General features: G+C 36.8%; 2 long non-coding RNA genes across 2 annotated transcripts; both read left to right on the forward strand.

Annotated features, from left to right (window-relative positions):
* The first annotated feature begins 584 nt into the window (after window positions 1-584).
* Window positions 585-1,854, forward strand: LOC140181126 (uncharacterized). The gene is made up of 3 exons (XR_011875787.1): window positions 585-709; window positions 967-1,022; window positions 1,690-1,854. It is a non-coding gene; the product is annotated as an uncharacterized lncRNA (long non-coding RNA).
* A 2,569-nt stretch (window positions 1,855-4,423) lies between these two features.
* LOC140180930 (uncharacterized) lies at window positions 4,424-7,794 on the forward strand. The gene is made up of 3 exons (XR_011875098.1): window positions 4,424-5,144; window positions 5,211-7,358; window positions 7,635-7,794. It is a non-coding gene; the product is annotated as an uncharacterized lncRNA (long non-coding RNA).

The following is a 7,794-nucleotide window of genomic DNA, read 5'->3' on the forward strand; positions in this document are numbered from 1 at the left end:
TAATTACACTTGTTCTACTTCATTGAATAATTTTACAGTGCCAAAGAAGAATTTAGATAGAAAAATGGACCAGAGTTGTTGAAAAATTTGTGTTGGGTGCCGAAGGTATGTATGATCATACTACTTTTTATTTTCAATGAAGTCCATGCTTAATATTACTATGAACGTGTAAATATTTACATAATATTATATTCTTCATCTTATGAGAGTTCATAAATGTTTTTAGTGGAATATGTCTTGTCCTAGTGCCTGTACTGCTATATAAAAATTACATAAAAATTATTACGGGCACCATTTATTGAAATAATAATAATAATAATAACAATAATAATAATAATAATAATAATAATAAAGTTATTACGCCACTATGATCCTTTCATTGTCGTCCAAAAAGCTAAACAAGTTTACTTCTTACCTTATCCTGGAAATTGCAAGTCTATGTGGCATGTTGTTGTAAACACTAAACCAAGAGGTCGAATTGAAATCAATCATGTACATGTAGACGAGGATGAGGAAGAGAATGATGTAGCTTATCAAGCGGATGAGACCAATCCTTCTAGGATTTCTGACACCGAGCCTCCTATCAGTCTTAAGTCTCCATTTGGAGAGGACCGCATTGTCGAATTGTCCATTAGCTCTAGTTTTGGGGCTAATAAAAATGAAGATGATGATGTTGCAGACTTTGATGATGATATTGATTTTTAATAGGGTAATCATTTTTAGCTTGTATTGTTTTAGCTTATATATATTGTTCTTTACATATATTATTCTTAATTTGTATGTCTTAGTTGTCATGTAACTTGATCGTTAACTTAGATATTGTTGTTGAGAAGAAGATCAAGATATACGTAAAAGCATAACTCTTGTCCCTTTTCTGAAATTTATGAAGCTTCATATTCTTTCTTATTGTTTTTAATCTCTTTCTTATAGTTTGGTTTGAAGATTGAATCTCTCTCTTTGTTGCAGTGGCAATAGTGAAGGAAATTCATTGGGAAGGTAAAGGGTAGCAGTGCACGAATGAGGTGAGCCCCTTCTCTCACTCTCTCACTCTCTGTGTGCCCCGCATGTTCTCTGCTGCTTCAACTCCAAATCTGCATCCTTTCTAGTACTACTCCTCCATGCAAACTGACCATTACTCAACTGTTCTGGATTTTCTTCTATAAAAACAATTTCTTCTGCATCCTTTACTCACTACCCCAGTTATTAATCCTCTTCCTAATCTTAATTACTCTAATCTCAGTTCTGAATTTTTCTATGGCTAATTTAAAATCCATTAATGGAACAGAATATGAATCTATCCCATTTCAGAATCATTTTTAATGGATGTATTTGATGCCTTAATCTGTGGCATATAATTCATGATACTGTCTTCTTTTCCTTGTATTTGATATTTTTACTGCCAAGATAACTGTTATTTGTTATCAGGTTTGAATTTTAATCCAAGCTCCAAGTTATTTGTTATTTGTTATTTGATATTTAAATAACTACACTTTTGGTCTAAACTAGCATGTGATTAAGTTATTTCTGACTTATGATATCTTATCAAAATGATTATGTTTATATCTTTAATGGGAAAATAGAATATTTTACACACTATAGGCCTGCAAAAAAAAATCTGTCTAAATTGATAAGCAGCAGATTGGTAGATTGCTGATCAATTATGTTTACATTCTTTTAATATATATGTAGGTCATGGCTCCTCGGGTCAAGGGTAAAGGTGTCAAGGGTCATAGAAGTTCTCGCACCACTGCCGCAGCCGCTATTTCAACCACCTCCACCTCTTCTGGGACTTCGGTTGTACCAGATTTTCAGTCAGGATCACTTAGCCAGCAACCGTATTTGATGGTACCTAATCCAGGCTACACAGGTCTTCCTCCACCAAGTTGGCCTACTCCAGGATGTATGGGTCCCCCTCCTCTACCCCCTCCTCCAATTTCGATTCCTCCTCCGCTTCGCAATTTCAATCTATTAGTTGATTCAGAGACACCTAGAAGCTCTAGTACATCTCCTCCATCAGAGACTGCATCGGTTCCTAATAGTGTCACAAAAGAAAGATTGGTTTCTGATGGAAAAACAAGGTAAAATTTGGATCTCTCCATAATTAAAATAGCAACTTCTGGTGGATTTCCCATACTGCATTACCTATTTCTCTTATTACTCTTCTACACAATTTTTACATACTGCATTACCTATTCCTCTTATTACTCTTTCAGCAAGCAATACTAATCACTCTTCTTCTTTTACTACTCCTAATACCAATGGTACTTCTAGTGGATTTTCCAAACCTTCAGATCCTAACCTTCAGATCCCAAACGAAAGGAATCACTCTTATTATTCTTCTTCTTTTACTACTCCTAATACTCATTCAGATCCTAACTTTCTTCAAACTGTACCTTTAGGAAACCATCAAATTGAGGGAATAGATTTTACCGAGATCTTTAGTCCTGTAATTAAACCACCTACAATTCGTCGTATTCTAACTATAGTCTTATCATCTAAATGGCCAATAGTACAATATGACTACATCTAAATGTGTTTACTACTATATTTTAATTTCAAATTAAAGTGCTAATGACTTAAAACTATTTTTTTAGTTTCCTAACTTGTCAATTCTTTATGAAATTATCAGTTGGTTACCTTTCCCTCCTGGTTCTCAGAAGATTACAGAGATCATCAAGAAACGATATGATAAATCGTACAAAAAGTTTGGAGATGTCCCTCTTCCGACAAAGAAGCTTTGGTTTAAGGAGTGGAAGGTAAAAGTGTTGGATTATTTATAATGATTGAATAACTTGTTCTTTCTTTTTTAATCATAAATTGTCTTTAATCATAACTTGATTGAATATTGTCCATGTGATTTGAATCTTATAAGTAGCAACTTGATGAGTATGTGCAGAGCCACTTTCTTATTGATGATGATGATGATGAGTTTTTCTGGAGGGCTTTCAAGTATAGGACAAGTAAGCGATTTAGCCAAATGATGTCTGATATCCGTGAGGGTGTGGATACAACCCACGAATGGCTAATTCCTGCTTACAAAAAGGTGTTGGAAAGGTACTGGGAAACAGATGAGAAATGGAAAAATATAAGGAAAAAAGCAAGGGAGAATCGAGCATCACTCTTAGGTGGTTCTGTCCATTGCGGTGGTTCTATCCCATTGAGCTCAACTATAGAGAGGATGGTAATATAATTTAAGTAGATTTAGATCTTATTTAATAGACATCTATTTATGTAAAATTTTTCTTATTTTGTGTTTTATGTGGAACAGAAGAAGCAGTTGGGCCGTACACCAACCCACGAGGAGGTCTTCAAAGAAACCCACACACTTAAAAGTGACAAGTCTAAATGGGTGGACAAGCGCTCTCAAGACACTCATGTGAGATATAGCATAAATATTAAATTAATGACTTGCTGCCACTTGAATATTTATATGCCCTTTTGTTTTTCTGGTCATGTTTTCCACGGTTTATACTTCCCTCTCACAATTGCTTAATTTAATTAGGTCACAAAGGAGAAGCTAATTACCTGATTTATACTTACCTGGTCATGTTTTCCTTTCTTGTTCCATTTTTCTCTTTCTGTTTATTTAATAATAAGTATGAATTATTAGTCATGTGTATATGGTAAGTACTAACAGTGTACTAGTTAATTAATTAGTAATATTGGGTAATAATAATTGCTGCTATGCGGTTTTTGGTTTTTGTTGTCATCATTCAATGTGAGCAAGTAATATATGCGTGATTCATCCATCAGCTTTTGGGGGAATAATCAAGAATATGACAGTGGTAGTGCATGGTTCAGTGTGTAAGACCCAATACTTTTGGAAAAGTTCTATTTTGAACTAATCTCAAATCATATATCGATTTACAGTTTTAATTTCATAAATTATCTTATTGAAGGCTTAAAGGTAGTTTTGATTAATTGGATTTGAAATAAAATTAAGGTTATCATCCAAACTCTATCATTTTTAGATTAATTTCGATTTACAACTTAAAGTTCTAGAAATCCAAAAATAATGAGTTTGGGCTATTTAAATAAAGATTTTATCTAATTTTACATTTATTGAGTTATTTTATATATTTAAATTGTAAAGTTGGTAGTTGTGAAATAATAAAAATTTTATATGATCTGGATTAAATAAGTAAAATATTTAATATTAATACTACTATTTTGGAAAATGAAGAAATTAAATATATTAATTCTAATTATTTGACTTGGACATTTAATTGAAAATAATTTGTGAAATCGATGAGCAAATAGTATTTTTATACATTATTATTGTTGGGTTAAAAGTCATTTCTAATTACTATACTATCCCTACTTTTATTTGAAATTACAAAACTAACCTATTACCCTAATTTTGTTAAAATTACCGAAATGTCCCTAACCCTAATTAACACACATTTTTCCTTTACTCCAAATGAAACCCTAATTTTCCCTTTTTGCCTCAGTCGAAAACCCCTCCCCCCCAAACTAACGGCAGCAGCAGCTGCAAACAAAATGAAACAAAAGAAAGGGATTAAGGGGAAACGGGAAGAAGGAGAGGGGAGATGGGAGGAACGGCGCCGGCGAGGAGCCACTACTGCCGCCGCCGCGTCGAGGCTGAGACTGAGAGGGAGAGGGAGACTGAGCTGCGGCAGGGAGGAAGAAGAGCGTCGCGCCTCACCCCCGCCAGCCTTGGGGTCGCCGTTCATGCCTCATCACGTCACCATTAGTCGTCGCCGTCTTTGCCAACCATGGCGGAGAGAGAGGAGGCGAGCGCGAGCCAAGATCCACGCCGGAGAGCTGCCGCTACTGGGTTCTGTCGCCGCCATCTTGCCTCTGCTAGCCAGCACGAAGAGAGAGAGAGATTGGGCAGAGAGAGAGAAGACTCGCGAGGGTGTCACCGCGGGAAGGGGTTCGCCGCTGCGTCCCGTTGCCTGCGCCGCCGCCATCCACCCTCCCTGCTGCCAGTCTCCGTTCGCGAAGAATAGAGGGAGTTCGCGTTGCCGTCAGGTCCGCCATTAGATCCCCTGTTCCTCGCCGTTTCTGTCACCGCCGTCAGTGCCCTGCTGTCGCCGCCGCCACTGCTGGGAGCTGCACCGCCGTGACCAAACTTCTGCCGCTGAGAACCGTCACTGCTGCCGCCGGGAACGCCACTGCCGGTAAGGGCTTAAGTTGGTCTTCGTTTCCTTTGGGTTTCCGGAAGCTTCATTGTAGTTGTATGTTAGTTTCAGTATCGTCGCCGAAGATCTGGTTGCCGCCGCCACTCGAGGTGGTTGCCGGGGCTGCCGCCAAGCCGGTTCAGGGAACGCTGTAGTTTCATTTTCTTAGTTCGGTAAGTATTCATGTTTCAGAAAACCCCTACGTTAGTATTCTATCATGTTTGATTATAAACTCTGAGGTTTGGTAACGTAGGTTCAAGTTCTGTATGTCGAATACCATTTCTAAATTGTTGTGAGTGCTGGTAAAGTGATCAGGGGCTGAGTTTATGTTTGCTGTTGATTTTGGGTTGAGCTTAAAGGTTTCGTTAGTGCGTTTTGGGTTATGGTTCGACGAATCGAGGTAGGGACTTTTCATACAAACTAATTTATTTTAAATTGGAAATTGTTATAAATAGATATGATGTGCGAATTGCATTTCTGGTGATTAAGTGAGTCTTATGAATTGTCTAATTTGTATTGGATGAATATGATTGCTTGTTTGATTGAAATAATGTTTGATTTTGTCCAAAATAGAGGTTTTTGGTTGTTTTGAATTGAAAGGATTTCAGTAATTAAAGTCTGAGTTTTCTTACTGAAAACTGATTTGGTCTTGAATCCTTGGAAAAAAAAGTTGATTGGTTTGGTTGGGACCCGAAAAGGGTGGCAAAGTCCAAGTTTTAGGGGAGATGCTGCTGAAATTTCTATAAAATCTGATATTTGGAATGAAACGTTATTTTGAAAATAATGAACTATGTTTGAATTAAATGTTTGGTAAATAAATTATATTTGAATTTACTTTATTAATAAAATTATATGTTTTGGATGCAATTTATTTAAGAAAGGAATTATGTTTTAAAGTCAATTTAAATATGAAAGTTCTCCTGTTTTGGAATTTGATTTAAGTAAACAAATTGGAGGAGTTTTAGTGGATTTAAAAGAAACTGGATTTCGATTGACTGATTTCACTTTACAACGTTTTGAGAAAAGTATGAAGTACTCTTTGAATTCTTGATTTAGAAAAAGGAAAACAATTTTCGAACCCTTTGGAAACACTTCAGATTTTGGAATGAAACTGAAATTTGTTTTTGGATCCAAACGACTTGATTTTGGGTTTAACTTCCACTTTATTTACTCAAATTAAGAAGCTAAAGTTTTAGAGGTTTTTGATGAACTTAAGGGAATGAGTTGGTTTATTCTCCCCTGAAGTCTTGAGACTCCGCTGAGGAATTTTTATGACCAAACCTTGATTTAGAAATGAAGGATTTTGAGTCTTCGAAAAGAGATTTTGAATTTGGCCTGGTTTTGAGATTGTTTGGAAGTTCTGGAAAGATGTGGAAAGTGGCTCCATTTTGAAAAGTGATTCTTGGCAAGATGTGAATTGAATATGTTTGTTAATTAAAAGTAAATGGGCCAAGAATGAGTTTGAAATAAGTTGTTGAGCCTGATTGATTGTGGATATCATCAAGATTGATGAGTTATTACTTGGTAGGCGTAAGGGCCGGGTTCGTCCCGCTTATGCTGAGAGATTTGATAATTGACGAGATTGTTGATAAGTCGTTTGCGCCTGGCAAGGACGGTGGTTAATCCCGCTTGTCGAGGTTGCGGCGCCTGCGTAAGGACGGTGGTTAATCCCGCTTACGTGTAGATGTGAGGTCGGAGGCAAAGTATCCCGCTCACATCCTTTCGGATCACAGGAGTGTGCAGGCACTGACATCCTGGACCGTGTGGCGGGCACGTTATCCCAGAGGGTTCCCATTTATACGTGATCGAAAGGCAACATTCCCATGGGAATGTGTCGAGTTGGCAATTGAACCGACAATGTGATATCACAGCCAGTAGGACAGGCATTCATCATTTGTATCTATGTGATATTGTTTGGGCGTGGATATTGTATTTGGTTTGCCTATGTGAATGCTTATGTTAACTGCTAACTGTTATACTTATTGTAATTGCTCTTGATTGTGCTTGAACCACATTAATTGTGATTGTGTTTGAATTGATTGGTTTGTGAAGAGTTGGTTGTTGATCTAGCTGTTTGGGCCGGGGGCCGTGTTGGATTGGATGGGCTTGAGGTCGTGATTGGTATATTGAGTCTTAGTTCTGTATAAAGTATCTGATCGGTTCAGCATAGACCTAATGAACATATGCTTGGAACGGGATGATCATTTATACCACGTAGGTAACTGCTTTCATGATTGCGGTCTAAGAAAAACTTTTCAGACATTTTTTTTAGAAAAAGGTTTTGTTTTAGAATATTTGAGAAATTTAGCAAGTCTTCAAAAAGGAATTTTCTGGATTTCAAATGTGAACCTATGGTTTTTGGAAAGACTCATAAGACGAGCAATGATAACTGAACTCTAAGAATGATCTTATCTTTACGTATCTTGTTATAGCAAATTCTGTAATCCTATAGTGAGAACAAGCGAGGACGACGTTCTCACTCCCCTACAGGTTATTCCTTTTCAGGATATGGAAGACGAAGCTTCAGGAGAGTTATGTCTATTTTCTGTTTATTCGGTCTTTTTGTATTACCATAGCTATTATTTTTCCCTCACCTTTATCTTTATGAAGCTTGTAAGAGGGATAGGAAATTATGATATGTATAATTGTA

The sequence above is a fragment of the Arachis hypogaea genome, chromosome 17 (genome assembly GCF_003086295.3).
Source record: "Arachis hypogaea cultivar Tifrunner chromosome 17, arahy.Tifrunner.gnm2.J5K5, whole genome shotgun sequence".
Lineage (NCBI taxonomy): Eukaryota > Viridiplantae > Streptophyta > Magnoliopsida > Fabales > Fabaceae > Arachis > Arachis hypogaea.